We start from the raw sequence: 22,968 nt of genomic DNA, 5'->3' as shown, positions 1-22,968 counted from the left end.
TAGCATTGGCAATGGCATGAATTTTGCTGGCAGCATTTATCTAGATTTAGTATGAGAGTCAGGAGGAAAAAGCAGAGTAGAAGGATTTTCAAAACTTGCAGTTTAGCTAAAAATGTACATGTAAAACTGGGACCAAGAAAGACATTGTTGTTAATGAGATTACAATCACTAAAGAGATGCTAAATAATTGGTAGAGAGACAATAACAAATAAAGCTTGAGAGCATTTCAGTAATTGGCAAAAACTATATGCGTTGCATGTTCCAGCATATAACAGTAAAATTTGCTTTGAGAAGAGAGTGTGGGTGCACTCTGCTCATGTAAAAGGGCTCTGGGAAGTTGTTTTAACATGCTTAGTCACCTAGGTACTCAAAGTCCACTGAAGCCATGATCCCAGGTGGCCCAGCTATTGTAAAAGTTGGCTACAGACCTTGGTGTTTGTAAGTTGTGAAGTTTCTTCAGGAATGCCAGAAACTTGAGTTAGGAAGTCATGGAGGCTTACAACAAGATTTCAAAGGGCTAGGGTCAAACTGCCCATGGGCCGCAAATGGGAGGGCAGTGCTTGAAAATGTGAAGGTGAAACTGAAGCTGGAATAGAGACACTAGGAATTAAGTGATACTAGAAATATGAACTGTCTTTCCTATTCCTGTCACCCATCTCTTCTTTTAATTCCCCTTTGTCTAATCTTCTTACCCTCCTTCCCTTTATTGTGGTTTAGCTTCCTTATATCATTGAAAACATTTGATCATTGGTTTTTGGGGATTGGCTTATTTCACTTAGAATGATAATCTCCAGATCCATCCATTTACTGATAAATGTCATAAAATCATCCTTCTTTATGACTAAGTAATATTTCATTGTGTGTATATATACCACAATTTCTTTATCCACTCATCTGTTGATAGGCATCTAAGTTGGTTCCATAGTTTGCCTATTGTAAATTGTGCTGCTATAAACATTGACATGGCTGTGTTACTGTGAGATGTTGGTTTTAAATCCTTTGGATATATGGTAAGGACTGGTATAAATGAATCAAATGGTGGTTCCATTACTAGTTTTTTGAGGAATCTCCATACTGCTTTCCTGGGGGTTTGAACCAATTTGCAGTCCCACCAGCAATGTAGGAATGTTCCCTTTTCCCCACATCCTCTCCAATGTTTCTTGTTACTTATATTCTTGATAACTACCATTGTGACTGGAGTGAGATGAAATCTCAGTGTAATTTTAATTTGCATTTACCTAATTTCTAGAGTTGTTGAAAATTATTTCATATATTTGTTGATCATTCATATTTCCTCTTTTGAGAGGGTAGGCTCAGTTCTTTTGTGCATTTAGTGATTGTGTTATTTCTTATGTTTTTTTATTTTTATAGGGGCTCACAACAAAAATTTTGTCTTTAGTTTCAGATGGAATTTTGGACTTGGACTTTTGGCAATGCTGAGACTGTAAATACTATGGGGGACTCTTGGAGTTGGACTAATAGCATTTTACATTGTGAGTTGGACATGAACTTTCAGGTATCAGAGCATAAATGCTATAGTTTGTATATGGAGTATCCCCCTATATTCCTTGCTTAATGTAGGATTATTGAGAGCTTAAGGATTAGATTATGAAAGCTGTAACCTAATCAGTCTACCCTAGTTTAAATGGACTAACTGGATGCTAACTATAGGCAGGTCAGGTGTGGTTAGATGAGGTGGGTCACTGAGGGCATGCCCTGGAAGATTCATATTCCCTGAAGTCCCTTGCCCTCTGCCTCCCTCTTTCTTCTTCCTGACTGCCACAAACGGAGATATACTCCTCTAATATGCGCTTCCACCATGATATTCTGCCTCATCTTGGGCTCTGAGCAATGGAGTTGACAACCATGGACTGAATCTCTGAAATCATGAGCTAAATTAAACTTTTCCTCCACTAAGAAATATTTTATTCAATAGCAACATTGTCTCTAGCATATTAGTTCAGCAGCTCAGAAGCTGAACTGTTCAATACCAACATAAATTAATAATTTTAAAATATACAAGTCATTTTATGAAACTTTAATTTATTAATGTCAGATTACAACAACTTAATAAGGAGTTCCAAATATGAGAGTAGTTTGGATAAGATCTTAATATGCTTTTCTATTTTCTGTAAATAGTGTTGTGTTGTGCACACCTATTAAGAAAACTGTGTTTGCCTCTTGTTGTGATTATTCTTTTTAAAATTAAAGTGGGTAGGTGCTCAGAAAGTTGATATGTTAACTTTTTCTTCCTCTTTTAACTTGCATACACATACTTTGTTAGAAAAAAATCTATTAAAAGGTGATTTATCATAAACAGTACTCCTACATAAGCTTGCTTTATTTGTTAAATTCAAAGCTGAAAGGAGAAAATATATATTCTTCATTTTTAACTAGAATAAGAATCCTGTAGGGAAAGATTTCTCTTTTCAATCAGATACAGAAAAAAACTAATGGCAGATGGAAAAAGGCAAATCTACATGGTTTTATAGGGAGTATTTCATAAAAGTCAAACAATGATGGGGATACCAATTGATGTAGTTATAGAACTACTCAGAATATCATGAGTGACAGTGTTTGCACAGGAGTTTGAGTCTATAATTTTCTTCACTAAAGTGGTGGTATATTATTTGTTATCATTTCCTTATGAAGAAATTGAGGTGAATTAATTGTTTAATATTAAAACTGATGAATAAAAACCTGAACACATAAATTAACAACATCATGATAAGCTCTGACTTTCCCTAAAAACACACACTAGACTATATACTGAGACAAGCACATGAATGTATGCTGTACAAACACGCACACACACACACACACACTATTTCACCATTACACAGAATATACAGAGAGAATCCCTAAGAGCTTTAAATGGACAAAGAGCACTTTTTTATATCATTCTCTGTACTTACCCTTCAATTTTTGTTTACCAAGAAAAATCCAATCAAAGCTTTTAGAGTTTTTTATTAGGATTCCTTCATTTTACAAGGCATTTCAAGTGATTTTCTTTCCAGCTTATCATTTCAAGTTTATGCTACAATTCAAACAGCAGAGATCTTTGATAAAAACAATTGATCAAAAGCTGATTGTTATTTTAAACAGAAAATAAAATTTGCTCTAGTCTTCTCCATAACACTTTCAACAGCTCAAAACCTGCTATACAAGTCTGAGTCTGAGGAGAAAATTACCCAAGACTTGAGTTAAAAATGCATTGTTTTCATGGAAAATAGTGAATACATATTTTGCAAGTACATTTTAGTTTCATTAATTTTAATAGTTACATAAAAACAAAAGTATGATATTAATGAATAAAGCAGTATTTCAATACATGTATGCATTGTGTAAATTTTAGACCAGTTTAAACATAACAATCATTTTTTTCATTTCTTTATAGTGAAATTATTAAAAATACTTTCTTCTAGCTTTTCAAAATATACAGTTCATATTGCTATGTATAGTCACCCTACTGAGCAATAGCACTCTAGAACTTCTATACTCTCTCACTGTAAGTTGGTATCATTGGTCAAACTTTCCTTATTCCTCATTTTTCCATATTCTCTCCATTCTCTGGGAACCACCTTTCTACTCTGAATTTTGATGAGATCAACAATTTATATTCTACACATGAGTGAGATTATGCTTGGTGTGTGCCATTGTGTGGCCACTGAAGGATTAAGTATTTTTTTCCAGTCTTTGCAAATTCTGAGTAGGCTGCTTATTTTCTCTGAGCCTGCAGTCACTTCTGCTGCTTTAGCATTAGATATCTCCATAGGTCTAGTTTTTCTGAGTCCTCTGTTCATGAGTTGTACTGTTTAAGCACTAGAGGTTTCTCTTATCCCAGGTTTATTCCAAATATGTAGTTGGTATGTTGTTGAACATAAACTAAAAAAAGCGGTTCCAAAAAGAGTAAGATATCCCTCTAGTCTCTCTTTGGAACTGGGGTTGGCCCATATGCCTAATTCACTATCAATCACTTGTCTGTGTTCAGGCCTGTAAGCCTCTATTCAGCTTTGATGGACCAACCCCAGACTCCTATGCTATGCCTGTGGCCACCAATGTCACCACATTGTGTTGCACTATAAGCCCATAGCTCAATGAACTCAGTACAATATTGGAGTAGGAATAAGTCCCACACTTCTATGGTCCGTGCATTGCTGATGTTGACTAATGACTTAAAACTATTTCAAACAGTCATTGGGATGCTGGATGGAATAGAAATCTAATATATGGTGTTGTGCTTCTCTACCTGGTGCCAATGCTATTCAGAGGTTATGTCCATGAACACTGGCCTAGTGATGGGGGCCTTTAGGATATTCCTGTTGATCAGCTTTATTAGCCTGGCACTAAGTTGCAAGGCAAAATCTTTTGCTGACTGCCCTGTACTACCCTCAGTGAGTGGAGTCTTGCTACATACTGTTCCACCCCAAATTGAAATAGTGTAAGTGAAAGTAAGTCCCCTGGCAACCTAATGCTAAGCTGGGTCATGTCTGAACCTCACAGATCCAAAGGTATGCACAGTATTGGGGTGTACTCAAGCCCACATTCCAGTGAGTGGTCATATAGGCCGATACATGAGTCAAGTCCAAGGGTTCATGTCTCTGTGGGATGCCAGGGCAGGCCTTCTATCTGTGGACACTGGCATGGGGATAGCTATAATGAGGTTGGGTGAATGGGTGGTGGAAATATTCCTTTGTCCATCTGCAAATACTAAGCTGGCTCATACCCAAATTTCACAGCTGTAAGGACTGGCAAAGTCTGAGGGTTGTGGGTGCTCCAGGACAGACCTCTCTGAGGCTCTTTCTAAGACAGGTCAAGACTTAGGCTGTCCCAGTAACAAGTAGGTCTCCCCTTGTTACCAGGGTAGGTCCAGAATCTCTGTTTGCAAATTCTGGACTGGGTATGGGTTTTGATTTCTGCCTGGTGTTGGATCTTACTGTAGTTTCCCTAGCAATGAGCTCCAAGACAATGTCCTGGGCTAACTTCTATGCCCTGCTCCCCATGTGTCTGTGATGTGAGGCAGTTTTAGAGGCAGTCAGTAGCCTGGCTAATTCGGTTCCAGTGGTTCAGTCATTGGGTTTTGACCTATTAGGATATGGCTTATTAGGTCCTATTGAGCACTGTGTTTCATGATAGTAGGCCTTGTTTTGGCTTTCTTGTCTAAAGTCTGAAATTAATTTCTTCTTCCTCCCTCAAGCAGGAGGTGTCTCTCTCCATGCTGCTTGGAGTCAGTGGGTGGCAATGCTGGCAACTTTTTGTTCCTGACCTTTTCAATGCATTTTTTTCTTTTTATTATATTAAAGTAGGGAATTATGTTCTTGCACCTGGCTTTCTTAGCTCTTGGAATGGCAGTTTGGTGCATGAATAATTGTTTAAACTAGTGTATCTGTGGGGAGACAAATGATCAGTAGAGAATCTTACTCAGCCACAATCTTACTTCTGAGTCACTAAGCAATTCTGCAAACATTCTAAACAAAAGTATAAGAATTACTGAATTACTATGTGTAAATTTTATAAATTATTTATAAGAAATATATCAGTATTCAAGAAAAGGAACTATGCCAGTTATAAAAACTAGTGATCATACTCTTTGAGAAGAGATTAGTTTTCATCTACAGAGCCATGAGGCATCCTAGCCAAATATGAGATTCTAATCAGGCATAGTAAGTGGTGGCAATTTTGTCATTGCTGATTCATTGCCACCATTGAGGTTTGGGAGATGGTGACTCAGGCATATAGAGATAAGTATGTAGGCATGATTTTGTTACTTTATACTCTGTATTCATGGAATGCATGGTCTGAGGTAAAATGGAGCGTGTGGAAAAACCTGGACATTTTGGTCTGGCTACTTGCATGATTCAAATTAAGTTCTTCAACAGGAATCTAGATTGTTTCCACAGTTTATCTATTGTGAATTGAGTTATTATAAACATTGATGTGGCTGCAATATTATAGTAGGCTGATTTTAAGTCCTTTGGCTATAGACCTAGGAGTGGGATAGCTGGGTCAAATGGTGGTTCCATTCCAAGATTTTTAAGGAATCTCCATATTGCCTTCCAGATTGGTGGCACCAATTTGCAGTCCTACCAACAATGTATGAGTGTGCCTTTTCCCCCACATCCTCGCCGACATGTATTATTGACTGTTTTCTTGATAACTGTCATTCTAAATGGTGTGAGATGAAATCTTAGAGTAGTTTTGATTTGCATATCTCTAATCATTAGAGATGTTGAACATTTTTTCATATATTTGCTGATTGAGGCTCTGACTTCCATAACAAGACTCCTAAAGTATAAGAAATAAAATCAAGAATTAATAAATGAGATGAACTCAAACTAAAAAGCTTCTTCTAAGCAAAAGAAACAATGTGGTGAAGAGAGAGCCTACATTTGGGGTACACATTTTTACCACACCCACATAAGATAGAGCACTAATCTCTAGGATATATAAAGAACTCAAAAACCTTAACACCAAAAAAAAACAAACAACCCAATCAATAAATGGGCTAAGGATCTGAACAGATACTTCTAAGAAAAAGATATACATTCGATCAACATTTTTTTCTTTTTAAAAGCACACATAGTATTATACTGGAATAATGGCTAGCTTAAGAGCTTTACAAAAATCTCTAGGGTACCTATTTTTTGGGGAAAAGGAACTTGAAGGAAATTTTCATAAATCTATATTTATTGCTATTCAAGCTTCAGTAAATAGAATGACTCTGTGGAGAGTCATCCTAAGAATTGACAAGGCGAACGCTTTAATACAGTTGTGGGAAGTATGATGCTTGCAGGTGGGCTGATAGTGTGCCCACACAGTGATGGAGCTAATGTAAGGCTAAGCTTCTGCATGCATGATGAATGCAGATTCGGTGGGTCTGGTACACTTCCTGATGGGGGACACACATTGCGGTCCTTGAATAACTATGACACCTATGCCAAATTTATAGTAAATTTTAATCTTACTGTGCTCACAAAAGTCAAGTCCAAATTTAAAAATATAAGACTAGTTCAGAAGGGAGTATTTTTGTGTCATTGCTCTTATTGTTTTTGGATATATAAAAATGTCTATGCTTGCTATAGAATAAGAAAGATATATCAATGAAGGCAGAAGACCAATTCTCCAGCTCAAGGACAGGCAGAAAGAATTCTCTTTAGCCTTTTGTTCTATTCAGGACTTTGAGAGATTGGATTAAGTCCCACCCCCACCACTATCACGGGGGAGGACACATCGATGGACACACTCTACCAATTTAAGTGTTAATCTCATCCAGAAACATCACCACAGACACACCAACATAGTGTTTAACCAAATATTTGAGCACCAGGTGGTCCAGACAAGTTGACATGCAAAATTATCCATCAGAAGTCCATCCCTTGTCAAACTGGCACCTATATGCAGTCCTTAAGACATTCTCTATTTCCAAATAAAGACAGTTACAAGGTCACAATTCCATCGAACATGAAACAGTTATCCTGTATTCAATTAAAACAAACAAACAAAAAAAGCCCTCCATCAGAAAAGTAGGTGAAGTCCCAGAATGATATGTACTCTTTTGTAGGACATGCTGTAACTTCAGTTGTGCAATGTAAAATTAGTAAATATAAGCAGACATCATGTTATGACAGGGATATTTCCTGAGAACTGTATCAGGCAACTTTGATTTGTGCAGCATCAGATATTATATTTACACAAACCTAGATAAAATACCTACTACACATGGAGGCTATATAGTATAGTCAATTGCTCCTGGAATACAAATCTGCACAATATATTACTATATTGAATACTGTAGGCAATTTTAAACATAATGGTAGGTATTTGTGCATATAAACATTGGAAATGTACAGCAAAATATAAGATTAAAAAATGGTAAAATAGTACTTATCCTGAATGGAGCTAACTGAACTGGAAGTTATTCTGGGTGAGTGACTGTGAAAGTCTAGGGTGTTACTGTAGTCAGCTATAGATTTTATAGGAACTTTACAAAACTATACTAAATTGATTTATAGAAAATACATTTTTTAAATAATAACTCACCCTTAGTTAACTATAATTTGAAACTTTATAATCTTTTGTTATAGCACAATATACAAATGCCTAATACAGCTGTAAAAATATTTTCTTTCTTTATATCCATATTCTGTTAAGCTTTTTCTATATTAGAAATGTTTTATCCTTCTTTTTACTTCTAATTTTTTTTTTTAGAAATGAAAGCATATACATTAGCTTAGGCCTACAAAGGATCAGGATCATCAATATCACTGTCTTCTACATCTACATCCTTGTCTCACTGGAAGGTCTTCAGGGGCAGTAACATGCGTGGGGTTGTCATCTCCTTTGACAACAATGCCTCTTCTGGAATCCTTTATGAAGATCCTGCCTAAGTCTGCTTTATAGTTAAGCTTTCTTTTGCCTACACATGAGGAGTACACTTTAAAATGATGATAAAATGTATAGCACAGTAAATACATAAATCAGTAACATAGTCATTTATTATAATTATTAACTACTATGTACTATATACGTAATTGTATGTACTATATTTTTATGTAACTGTCAGTGCAGTAGGTTTATTTATACTGGCGTCACAACAAACATATAATGCATTGGACTATGAGATCATGACAGCTCACTAGGCAATTGGAATTTTTCAATTCCATGATAATTTTAAGGGGCCATGTCAGATATGTGGTCAGTCATTGGATGAAACATCATTATGTTACTTGTTACTCATGACTACTCTGATATAAAGTTACTATATAAGCAAATAAGTAGGAAAAATCCCTAAATATTTACACTACACACACATACACACACACACACAATTTTCATGAATAAATGAGGAGTAAGTCTCATAATTATAGTCTTATATTTTGTAACTGGTCATGTGGTCACGTAGCTGGTATTTATAGTTACATCCTTCTACTATACATTCTGTATTTTCTTTTTATTCAGCAAGTCTATCAGGTGATTGTGGTTCTTTCCCTGGAGTTGTGCCCCAAACTTCCATTCCTGGAGGCCCTTGGTCACCCCTATTGCCTAGTTAATTTGTTATTCTTCACTGAACTTGGTCTCAGAGGAAAGTAATACTTAGAGATGCCTAACTAATCTGTAGTTTTTACAAAATTTTCTTTACCTTCATTGTGGAATAGCGTTCTAATTTCCTGTTGGTAGTCCAAATCATTCACCCCAGACAGCATAGTTACTCCTTTCTTTCCTATTGATTCGTGAAGCACATGAAGAGTCTAAAGTGGCTGGGAGACCATCTTTGTTTTGAGTTCGCATGGAATCATTACTGTGTCTCATGGTGGAAGAATCCTTACTTTGGAGCTAGGACTTCTAGACTCTCAGAGCGTAAGTTCATGGGAACAGGAACCAAAAAGTTTGCTCCTGAATGGGAAATTGTTCCACCAGCATTTTCATTCCTTGTGTTATGGTTGGATATAAGGCATTTCCCAAAATGTTCTGTTAATGTAGGAAAATATAGAGGAAAAATGGCTTGATCATGAGAACTGTGGTGCTAACTGGTCTCCTAACTGGTCCATCCTAGTTTAAATTAACTGACTGGATGGTAATTATAGACAGGTGGGGAATGGCTGGAGAAGTTGGGTAACAACGGTGCACCCTGGAAGTGTTCATCTTACCTGTGGCCCCTTCTCCCACCTCTCTAGCTATCTTCTTCCTTGCTGCCATGAAGGAAGCAGCTTCCTTCCACTGGGCACTTATCCCTTGATAAGTGCTGCCTCAGTTTGGACCCAGAGCAAGGGAGTTAACCATCTAGACCAAGACCTCCAAAACCATGAGCCCAAGTAAACTTTTTCTTTTCTAACCTGTTCTTGTAAGGAATTTTGGTGACATCAATGCAGGAGTGAGGCAAAGTTCTCTCGAAGTTGGCAATCTGAGTCTTCAAAAGACCACAGCACTCTTCCTTCAAGCTAGTGTCTCCAGGATGGTGGAGAACACGGTGAGATCCATGAATTCCATGAACATATATCCACTGTTGTACTTATCTTGCTGTCAAATGAGTTCTTTGATCAGAAGTTTATGCTGTGGAGAATGCCATAAGGTCCTCTGAAAGAATATACAAACATATTCCAGCCTGCGGAAAACTGAAATAGCATAATGGTCATGTAGGTGACCTGAGGTATAAGGTGTTAGGTGGAGCATAAATTGATTATTAGCAGTTATGTGCTATAAAATGTTTAAAAATTAGCTCTTTGGAGGGAGAAAAAATGAATAAAATGACCCCTGACTTTTAGTGTTTGTTGATTTCCATGGTGTAAATATTCTTGTTAACTGATTTTTGCACTACGAAATGTATGTTACCACCTAAATGTTTTGTAAGAAATTTGTGTCATGCTCTGTTTTATATTTTTACTTCACAGGTAAAATAGACATGATTAACCTCAAAACAATACTTAAAGAGATTAGATACCAGTAAAATAGAGTAATATAAACAGGATCTGATTAGTTTACTTGTTCTATATCATTTTAATAAAATACTATTGTAGGTTTATATGATTTAACTTTTAATAACGGTCACCTTTAACAGTTGGCTCACAAATTTCCTGAAGCTTAACAATTTAATCACCAAGGTGAGCTCCAGAATGTCAGCTGTAGCATAGCAATGAATAAATGAAGATTTTATATCAACAAACAAACATGAAACAGGTATACCTTGACAAGATGTGTAGCCACATTATTATGAGAGAATTAAATGAATGGAAGAGCAAATGACCCTTAGAAAATGGAATTAACTTATTACCTCCTATTATAGTTCCATAGACTCTTGTATAAAAATATTCAAATTGTCATTAAAACATCACAGGGTTTCAAACTCCTTGCACTAGCATTTTTTTCTTTTTCCTCAATGTTTCATCTCTTCTTCAGAAATCCTCCCTTCGAAGGTTTAAACTTCAGACTCAAAAATGGTAAACTAGAAGGTACAGTAGTTTGGAAGAAGAAAATATGAAATTCCAACTTACATTTTCCAATAACTCAAAGTGAAACCTTGAGGAAAATTCAGTCTTTCTGAGACTAGGCTGACTGAATTATTAAGTGATGGCATTCACCAGGTGATCCCTAAAGTCCCTTCAGGTCCTAACACTGTGTGATTAATGTCTCTCAGGATATTTATTTGGCTGATCAGATTGACTTTTGTTCACTGTCATAGAAGTTGAACACAGATCATCAATCAGATGGACATTCTGTCTGCTTTTTATTTATTTATTTTTATTGTGGTCTTCACCAGTAGATCAGATCAAATGTTTAGGAATTCAACACAAATTTTAAAACTCTAAATATAGTCAAGTAATTTGAACATAGTAATGCTACCTTGGTCAGTTCTTATAAATAATGTTTGCAACAATGCCCTCTTGGTTAATTGTATATTTGTTTTCCTACATTTCACTGATGATATGTGGAAGATTTGGATAAAATCAAGGTTTGAAAATACATCTGAATGACATTCAAGTTAAAAATCATTTCCTTAAGCTGCAGGTGGTCACTAGCACTAATGAAATATAACATGCCACACCTGCTCATCTAATCTTAGCAAATATTATAGTAAATCCTCAGTAAATTCCACCTGCATTTAAGCAAACATGAAGAAAATTTGTTCCTTAAATCATATAATTGGACATAGCCTTGAAATATCTCATTAGTTTTGAGAAATATTCTTTCAAAATATTAAATTGCTTAGTTTCTATGATTCAGTTTAATAACAATCATCTTTTCAACAATGAGCTAAAACTAATCCTAATAACTGAAACCCAAGATAATCAAACAACACATGTAAAGCAAAATAAAAATGCTCTCTTTTATAGGAACGTGTTGGAGTGTTGTTAATTACAAAGCTTTGAAACTGAAATGGATTGACTTATACACGGCAGCATATATTTATGGAGAACTGCTCATTTGTAAAGAAGAGCAATCTCAAAACCCTTGAGTATAGCTGTTGTTAACACAGTCATGAAAGTCTCAACTAAAGACAGTTGGAATTCTTATGAATCTTGTACCATGCCATGTTTAAAAATTAAAGACTAAAGTTACCTGTTTGCATTTTCTTCATGATATCATTCAATTTAACTCACTTTCTTCTTACCTGCTTATCCAAGGCACTGTGCTAGATGCTTCAAGAGATAAAAACCTGCTTTTAAGTTTTCAATCTGTTTAGAGAAATGATGACAAGGCAAATATAGAGTAAATGGAAAAGGTCTACCTGCTAGATAGATGCCTTTAGGAAAATTAATTGAGCAATTTAAACTCTGATTTCCCATCCCTAAAATGAGGATAATTATAGTGTATAAACTATCTGTTTGATATGAGAATTAAATGAGAAAATATATCAAAGGTATTTCGAACACCATTTGAAATGAAATAAGCTCTCTGTTAAGTGTTCTTGGCATATTACCTATGCTTAATAGAAAATAGGCAAGGTACAAGCAACTTGCTATGAGGTATGAAGATCAAAGAAGAAACTGACCACATCCAATTGGCAATATCCCTAGAAAGTGACTTTGGTTTGGACTTTAAATGCTGAGCATAATTATTAGAAGCAAATATTTAGATTTGAGGAGTAAGGCAAGGCAATTTAGGAAGAAAAATTGCCATGAACCAAGTAATGAAGATGAATGTAAGGGATATATTTGGAAATGGCATAGTGGAGTTGGATTGAAGCATAAGGTATTCAATGAAACATAGAATGAGCAAAAAAGAAAAGAGAAACTTTGATCCACACAGTGGATGACTTTTAATTAGGGGTATTTTCAGAATATTTTATTTTGAAGGAAAGGGGAAGGGTTCACAGAACATTTATAATGGGGAAATAGATGTAGATATGCTCTTCAAATATTAAAGTATTGGCAAGAATAAGAAGGAGTTAAGTTTGTAGGATGGAAGATATTGTACAAAGCCATTGTGACAGCTTATATGAGACATTGTGACAGTTCATATGAGATAAGAAAATGTACGATGGCGAGGGAATGGAAGAAATAGCATTCAGAAGTGTAATCTATAAGGAGTGACTAGTTGCAGATTTCTCAGAAGAGCCAAGCATTATTCTAAACATTTTACTCAGAAGTAGATCAGTTTCCCCAAAATATACTTATTACAAGAAGTTGTTGGTTTATAATTGGGGAAGACAATAATATCAAATTTGATATTATTGCTATATCTAGTTTCCTAATGGTATCCCTATGCTTCTGACTGAGCTGGCTATTTTAGCTCACAGAATTCTGGCTGGGAAAACAGCCACTTACTGAATCCTGTCTTTTGGCCACAGTTGAGGTGAGTACCTCATTCAACCTTGGTCAACCCAATTTCTCCTTCAATAATTTCCTAGTAAATGTTGGCACTGAAGCAGGACTATGTAGAGAACTGGAAGAGAAAACCAGATAAAAAGCAGGTTCCAGAAAAAATCAGTAACATAATTTGTATGGAGATAGAAATAAAGATGGAAAAGGATAGAGCATTAGAAAATCTGAACAATCTTGGTTTCTAAACTCCCAGTTCTTAATCCTAGTTATTTAGCTAGAAGATACTTTTCTTTCTACCCTCTTTGAAATATTTCTGTATCTTCCATACATTTTTTTTCTTTTCTTGGGGTTTGTAAATATAATTTTGTTCATTTATTTTTAAAAAATAAAAATCTACAATAAACAATAGAATCATTTTTTTTCAGAAAAGTATTTTAAATTATAGTAGTGTGGTTTCTGTGTGGCCACACTTGCTCAGCAGATGGTGCAAGGCACATGTTATGGTTTAGATATGGTTATCCAAAAGCTCATATATAAGACAATGCAAGAAGGTTTAGAGGTGAAATGACTGGGTTATGAAAGTCTTAACCCAATCAGTAAATTAACACCCTGATAAGGATTATTTACCACTCAGTTGAGTGGTAACTAAAGGCAGGTAGGGTGTGGCTGGAGGAGGTAAATCCCCTGGGGTCTGCCTTTGGGGTATATATTATATGTTTGTTGATCAGAGCGCTCTCTCTCTCTCTCTCTCTCTCTCTCTCTCTCTCTCTCTCTCTCTCTCTCTCTCTCTCTCCTTCCTAGTGTGATGTTTTGCCACATTCTTCTGCCCTGCCTCACCTTAAGACTCAAGGAATGGAGCCATCTGTCTATGGACTTAGACCTTTGAAACCATGAGCCCCCAAATAAACTTTTCCTCCTCTAAAATTGTTCTTGTCAGACTTATCTTCCATAGCAGTGAAAAAGCTGACTAAAATGCCATACACCCAGGGATTTACTCCTAAGCTCACAGTGTGCAGAGCCAGCTCTGGAGATTTGCATTGGGACAGTCATCATAAAGGTCTTTGCTCCTTACAACTGCAAATCTTCATGACACTACACCTATATAACTTTATTTTGGTTTTGGGAGTAGGGAATTCAAAATGCAAAACACATCAGATGGATATTCAACAAGTATTTATGGCCTAATATAGGAAAGGCATGGGTGAAAAGCAATGAATAGTATAGCTCTTAATAATAAAATTACTTTTGCATGGTTTTATTAAATGTAATGACTGTGGGAAAATGAGAATGGTTAGGGAAGTGTTATTATGATTTTTAATGAATATAATGAAATTTAAAAAGGAAAAGATATGATCGGTTATCACATGAAGTACCAAAAACAACTTGGGGGTATTATTCTAATTTTGTGATCTCAAGAGGGAGTGCCCAATGAATGTAGGACAGAGGGACAGCACATTTAAAATTAATTTCTTTATAATTATGCCTACAGCTAGTCTCTGTCCTGTAAGAATGTACATTTCAACCCATTCTATACCAAAACATTTAACTTCGTTTTTTTATTTTTTTGCCCAATCTTTGGGAAAGATCATGAATTATTATAAGCACCAAAATAAGAATACACAAACACTGTATTCTACTAAGAAATACAAAGACAAGTGTAAAAGTCAAAGCTCTTTTTGTTGAATTTCAGAAGCAACTCTAATTCCTATAGTGTCATCAGAATAAAATCAACAACTATTACAACATAAATCAGACCTTTTCTTAAACAAACAAACAAAAAATATTTACTTTTTTTTTTAAGTCATGGTGGCTTGTACCTGTAATATCAGTTACTTGGGGGACCTGGGAGCCCCAGGCTTGAGGAGATCAGGATTATGAATTGGAGAGTCCAGTGAGTAACTTAGCAAGACAACAACAACAATAAGAAAACAAAAAACAAACAAAAAAAAAGGAGGAGGAGCGAGAAACATAAACAATTTGTAAGAAATAACTTGGTGGAGGTGTAAAGGAGAATATAAGGGAATACAAGATAAGGCAAAGGAAAAGGGATGCTGCTATGGACACATAATGGTCCCTTCAGTTGAGTAGCTACAATCATGAAGGAAAAAGGTAAAAAGCATTTGGGAAATGGGGAACTCTGGTTCCCTTCTGTCCGTGAGTGACCCAGATTCCAACTAGTCTTTAAGGGACTACAAAGAGGGATCTGTGTGGATTTGGGATAGAGAAAACCATGATTAGGAGGGATTGGAGTTTATTTGTTTTTGCAGAAAAGAATAATAAAAAAAGTTACGTGTGCTATAACGAAGAAGTTTGTCAGTTTATATTCCTTGTAAAGGCTGGGTCCTTTTATAGCTGCTTTTATTCTGCTCCAGTATCACTGTAACAAGACTGAGTAGGTGAAAAATATGTACTCACTCCTTCAACCCTTCTCCTGTTACAGAAGAAAAATGGTGGGCAAGGGAGAAATGGTGGAAGGGCGATGGACTGAGAACACCTGAAACCATGGGTGTAATGTGTTCTGTCATTGGGCTCTAAAAACCACTCATAGTCAAGCCTAAAAGTGTCTTTTGCTAGAATCTGGGAGGATAAGTCATCTTTTAAATATTTAAGAATATACGTGCACATATATATATATATATATATATATATATATATATATACATACATATAGCATTACTATATACTAATAATAGTGTAATTAATTGGGGAGACAAAGAGCTATTTTCTAAGGAGGAAAAAGAAATATTGCTTCATTCATGATTTTTAAAAACCCATAGTTTGTGGGCCTTGGTTCCTGGGACTGATATGAAACTGAGATAATTTATGAATAGCACAGCCCTCACCACCTCACCCTTCCCTCTGCATTGTGTTTGTCTTATCCCCAATTCCTGAATTATTGAAGTAAGAGACAATTTTACAACCTACATATTAGTACAATACCTGGCACAGTTCATTCTCCTATTTGAGTTTTTGTGTATTCTAACTGAAATGAATTAAATTCAGCAATAGTTTGATTTTGTTGTTGTTGTTAATGATGTAGTTACTACCTCAGGAGACAGGATTCTAGAGAATTTTTCACTTATGTATCAGACACTGCTATCATACATTTTCCCCCTTTGTCCCAGTGTTAGCCTTTCCTATACCACAAAGCCACAAGGCTGCAAAAACAGCCGTCATTGTATTTGTTATGATTCTAAGTCTTGATTTGGTGCATTTTATTTTCTGAGTTGGCTCAGGTGGGAGATGTATTTGGCAGGTGGCTTGATTTAGGGATGTTACCTTTCCATTTTTGTTTTAAAATTTCCCTTTTCTTTCAGCAGTGTAGCTGGACTTCTTCATATGGTGATCTCCAATTTCCAAAACTTGCAAGATAAAGTAAACCCCAATGTGCAAGAACTTCTAGAGTCATTCCTTGTATCACTTGGCCAAAGCAAACTGTAATGGCCATATTCAGACTGGATTTCAAAACATTTATTTTCAAGATCATAGATGGAAGAGGCTATGAACCAGGTGACCTCAATTACTTCAAAAAATCTCATACTTGAGCATACTCTTATTAAAACATTCCTAACTGGTACCTTGAAAACTGGCATCTGGTTCAAACACAATTCTTGTGTGTAGGCCCATTTTACTATAATTATTAAAGCTCATTGGAAAATTAGAAATTGCCTTCAAAATTCCATATTATTTTATACTTTTAACATTTAATTCCCTAAACTTTCCCCTGTGGACAGCTTTCCTTCTGTTCTTCATTGCTAAGTGTTGAGGTATTTATGAATACATCTACCCTAATCCTGTTTTTATAGTTATATGGCATACTTACTGGCCATATGTCCTCAGATTTTTTTCCCAACATTTTTGAATTTATTTTTTCTTCTTGTCACCCAGAATTCAATTCAAAGACCACCAATTCAGTAAGACTCAAAATTAAAGTGGCTTATGATCAATTTCTCTTGGGCCAATTATTTTTTTTTTGTCAGAGCAATGGATGATGTTATTTGTTTATTTAGAATGTGCAATCTATTTCCTTACTTTAAATGGTACACAACAATAGCATCGACCAGTTGATAAATTATTGAAATATTTTCATACAGTTTGATAGCCATTGCCCTAAACTTCCTAATCATCCTAAGCAATCCAAACAACCAGTCTTGTCTATGGCACCTACAAGATATACCCATCATCTGGAAACAAAAGTGTTCATTATGACTTAGCAGGGACCTCCAGGACTTTCCATGCATTATGGCCAAAGTATACTCCGAATAACTGGAGCCTGTGCCTCAACAGCTGGTCAGTATTTGTAATTATCACCGCTTATGTGGTTTTCCTTATCTACCTCTACTACTGAGCAGCATGTTACTTTGATTTGCTATTAGAGGCAATCAAGTTATTTTTCCAGAGGAACTCTATGAACCAGATCATTTTGTCTTGGATCTCAGCCAGCTAAAAGATAGATAGAGGGAGGTTAGTCATTTCTTTAAGATAATACTCTATTTTCTTACCTCAAAGTCCTTTTTTCATATTCCAAAAGTGGAATATTACCTCATCTTTCTCTGTGCCTTCATTCTATAACAACTCCTAATCTCCCTCTGACAGATGAATACTTCAGAGTGCTTAAATAAAGGTCAAATTCTGAGAGAAAGACCACACACACACACACACACACACACACACACACACACACACACACAGAGAGAGAGAGAGAGAGAGAGAGAGAGGGAATGAGAATACCACACAATACTTTTTCCCAAAATATTTCTGCATTAAAAATTTTGAATAAATTGAGATCTGAACATTAATATGGCATATAAAAATTTTTATAGATGTAATGTTACAACCAAATTGAGAATAAAACACCTAATTATCACCACATTCACACATACAAAAATCCTTTATGGACCCAAGATGTATAATACATATATGACTATTATATTAAGGCTGATTAAAATTTATATTGCATTTCATTAATAAAATAGATTTATAGAATTTGATGTCAGGCTAAATGGAAATATTATCTGGTTCACTAGATACCTATAATCATCAAATGACTTACCACACATAAGAATGCTTTGGAAGTGTCTATGTAGAATTTGTATTAGTATTGTAATTTTAACAAAAATATGCTCATTACATCTAGAAAGGGGAGTGCCTTATCCATTTTTGTATCCATAGTGTTTGGTGCAATCTACATACATAGTAAAATATTGTTTCTTGAATCAAACAGAAAACAAGTGAAAGTATTCTAATGTTCCTATGAGAATTTTTTCCTTTCCTTACTCTAGCCAATCTGAACTTCCTCAACTACTCTACTTAATTATTCAATTTCCTTAGATGTAAATTTCTTTTTAAAATAACTAAAAGAACAGGTATCCACCTGGAGACTATCTTAGAAAGTTGAAAAAAATATGGACCTAAGGCCATGGGCATTGATTTAATGTATTTTAAGTAAATACAGAAATGAAACTTGAATATTAGTTCAAATATTCAAAGTGAAAATTACAAAAAGAGTAACTGTCTTCCAAAGGCATTGTGGAAAAGTTTGTGATCACGGGATTTGTGAATGCAGGCAGTCCCCGACCCATAGGATTTATTGTCCTTGTGGTTAGCTCAGATTTCTAGTTAAGTAGTTACCCAGATTTCTAATTAAGTAGTTGCCCTAACCATATTTTAAGTGGAGAATCCAAATTGCTATATTCTCCAAGACACTCATATTTTTTTCAGACTACGTGGTACCTAATTAAGTAGTTTGGCTAGAACCCAATAAAACATGGTACATATTTTAAGTTCGTAAACATTATTAAGAGATTTCAGAATAAACTTAATTCTGATCTCCATTCTCTTATACATAAGAGAGGTGGCTGTTTTGCATTTACTAATTCATGTTTTATTTTATTTACCTCCAAAACTCAAGGGTACTATCAAACCTTGAAATCTGGAGATGCCTAGATGTAATAGAAGCCCCTTAAGAATTATATTATAAATTCCTTTTGTAATAGTTCTAGTGCAGAAGATAAATGTGTGAGAATGAGGTTTATGAGAGATCAGTTTGAGCACATGGATGATATAAGAGGAAGGGTTATCTTTTGGGGCTTACCCTAAGAAGGAAAGTATAAGCAGGGGTCACTGAAGTGCTTCAGATTAGCATTATACCAGTTGGGATCTTTGTGATGATGGAAGAATAAAAAAAAAAGGCCCCCAAACTCTCTTTGCTTGCTACTCAGTTTTGAATTTGCCAAAATATTTTCAAAGAGCACTGTAGAATTTGCTTTAGTTCTGTGCATTTGTCTATCCTTTTCCTATGAGTATCATAACAGTGAAAACTGAGATGCAAGAAAACGAATCCCTTTGCATTTAGATCTGACATTAGCATCTCTTGTATTCTTGACTGCTCTTCCTTTTCACTCTGTATACTTTCAGCTTCTCCCTCCAAACTAACTGCTATGGCCACATTCTTGGCAACTGACAGGCTATCAGCCAGATGCGAAGTTCTTGAACAGATTTTCTAGTATTACACTTTTGCTCTATGATGGCTGTCCATAAACCTCCTCCCCATAAGCTGGTTTCTTGGCAAATTCTTTGATTCATTTGATTTTTGGCAGAGCAACTTACTGCTGACAATGAAGTCTCAGAGTCTGTCAAATGCATTAGGCAGTATGAACATTTACTCCAATGCACCTATGTCTAAGGATTAAAGTTTTCCAAGATCTATGTTTAATGTCACACAGAGCTAAATAAAAAGTGGTTCTGCACAGTTGAGTTACATTGACATGAAGGATGATAGTAAGCCTTAACCTAGGGCCAAACCCTCATTGATTCCTGCCTCGTTCCAATGAAAGGTTTGTAACATAATGCTGACCATTCTTGGCAGAGACTACTTCTTGTACCTTACAGAGTGGCAAGTTACCAATACTTTCAAAGCAAACACTTGGCTCAGACATAAGACACTCTCTTTTTCCTCAGTGGTGAAAATCTGGTAAATAATTTTTCTGTAACTACACTCCTTTACAAGTATGGTTGCTGAGTAGCTTTTGAAAATGTCTGTTTTAGGTAGGTATTGGAAATGGATTTCTATCCTTCGTTGATCTGAGTTCTGATGTGAAAAAAAGATTAAACAGTGTCTTGTCTGATTCTTTCTCTGTCATTCCACATGCAATTGAAAAATAATACATTTATACCTGACTCATTATAGTTATGTAACAGGAATTTTACACAAATGGATTTGGGAAGATTTTTACTTCCTGAAGAAAGTTTGCTTTTTAAAATAATTAATCAACTTTTATCTTCATGCTGTATAATAATTCACTGAGATCAAAAGAAGTACAAAGACTACATCTAAGATTATAGGTAGTAAAGTGATAGATCTATCTCCTCAGTCTGGGTGGATGTAGACTGATTTACTGATTTGAGAAAACGAATTGCAGAAGAAAGAAGTTCTTCCATTTCCTGTATGTGATACATATACTAATGGTGTAAGTGCTAAATTGAAATCTCTTCCTCAAATGCATTTGTTTTAATGACATATTCAACTAGTTGTTTTTGTTTTCCTCTTTAGTTTTACTATGGTATGGCACATGGTTTTGTCCCAAATTAAATGTCAATAAAATTTTTGTTATGTGCTTATCACATGTACATAACCTTGGGGAATACAAGGATATTGAAGGTACCTTCCCGTGCCATTCAATAGTTTAAAGTTTACCTTAATTTAAATGGTATTCTACCCTCTGTAATTCTGTCAATGCAGATTACACTGGTTTTATGCACTGGATTACAGTTTTGTAATTTGATGTCATAAAGGATATTTTGCAGTGAGACTTACAGTATAAACAGGTGTCCACATGTTCAAACAATGACATTTTCAATTCAATAATAAAATGTTAGATAATGTGTTATCTAATTAACCTGGCTAATTTTCTGATAAGATGAAGACACACAGACACTCATGTATCATGTATCATTTTGTTTGTGTGTGTGTGTGTGTGTGTATCACCCTAGAGAAAAAGGCATTGATTTTCTTATACTAGTTTGTTCTTAAAATTTATAGATATTCAACAAGGTTTATTCAAGCCTTCACAAAGCATATTTTTGAAGAAGAAACATGCTTTATCTCTCTTTATAAGACACTATTCTAAAATATATTATTATCATCTCTTATTGATACAATTAAATGATGTGATCCTAATTTCATGAGTGGAATAATTTAACTGCAACTTTTACTACTCAATGTATTTCCTATTTTGATAGAGTTGCTATGTGTAAGACCTAATTTAAAAGTACACCTGTAGATTATCAGCACATTAGTACCTGAAAGATATGCAATTAGAACAATAGAAAATTCAGAGTCCATGTATTCAATAAAATACATGGTATTGTGAAGTATGCAGAAATTGCTTTACAGCATCTAGTAAGCAATGATTTATTTTTAGGAGGTGGTGGTAGAAATGGATTGACTTAAACATCTCATAATTAGAAAAAGTAAAAATTATGTAATAGTGACAGAAGTTGAAAAGTTTTTGAAAAAAATATTAAAAATTAAAATAAAAGTTAATTATTTCATACATTTTAAGGTTTTGAAAATCTTTTCAAGAGGGTTTAAGCTGAAAAACAAGTTGGTTAGAATTTGATGAGACTATAATATAAAGTATATACTTTAAAAGTTTCAATTTTTAGAAGGACAGATTGATAAACTGAAAACTTCATTCATGTGGTATATAACACACATTACCACAGTTTCCTAAGTAACTAGAAACTGATAGAGCAAATCTATGTTATAATCAGTCCATTTGAATACAAAATTGAGTCTATATCTTTCTAGCAAATATTCTGAGCCAAGAAATACCACTACTATGATTTCTAGACCATTAAGTAGCCCTTATGAGGAGCATTGATTGCTTAAGGTCAGTGACATAGAATCCTCATAGATTTATGCCAGGATTTTCATGGAGAAATGATTTGAAAACCTTCGGGATGAAGCCAAATTTAATAGAAGGATATCAAACTGTCATTATGGTATAGAGATATTTAATAAAGAATTTGCACTTTTGTAATGACTTAACCAATGCCATAATGCCATTAGAGAAACGTAAATTTGTATTTTCTTCTGGGTACAGTGGATTCTTTCTTGGTTAAGAGAGCAGAGCAGGGGATACATGGCATTGCTAACTCTCCTGCACAGCATGGCAGTTATTGCTTCCAATTCAGCAGCTCAGTCACTTAGCCAGACAGAGTGATTCCCCTACTCATGCCCCATACCCATAAGCAGCAGCCACCTTTAGGGAAATCTTCTATACACTACTTGTTTTTCTATGCCCATCCATCCAGCAAATGAGTGATCTATTTCTGCCATGGTGCACCGCCACCTCAATGAATCCCCAGACATCCACTGCTGTCAATTTGAACATTGGCAAACAAATGCACAAACGGGTCCAATTTATCCAATTTTGTTGGTAATTTTCAAGTAATGTGCAATATACCTGTTCTAGTTGGTTGGGGGGGCACTTAGTTCTAAAAATGTTTTGAAATAAGTGAGTTAGTACTTAGCATTTCCTGCAAAGGATTTATGAGACAACCTAGAGCAAATCTACTCAGTATGTACACTCTGATGTATTGTGATTTACTTAGTAGAAAAGGATAAAGTTATGTGTAGTGACTAAGGAATTATGCTTAATCTGAAATTTACCTTATCTATGAGTACTCCACAGGGGGAGAGATA

The sequence above is a fragment of the Urocitellus parryii genome, chromosome 10 (genome assembly GCF_045843805.1).
Source record: "Urocitellus parryii isolate mUroPar1 chromosome 10, mUroPar1.hap1, whole genome shotgun sequence".
Classification (NCBI taxonomy): Eukaryota; Metazoa; Chordata; class Mammalia; order Rodentia; family Sciuridae; genus Urocitellus; species Urocitellus parryii.
The sequence above is the reverse complement of the archived record's forward strand: the minus strand, read 5'-3'. Positions refer to the sequence as shown.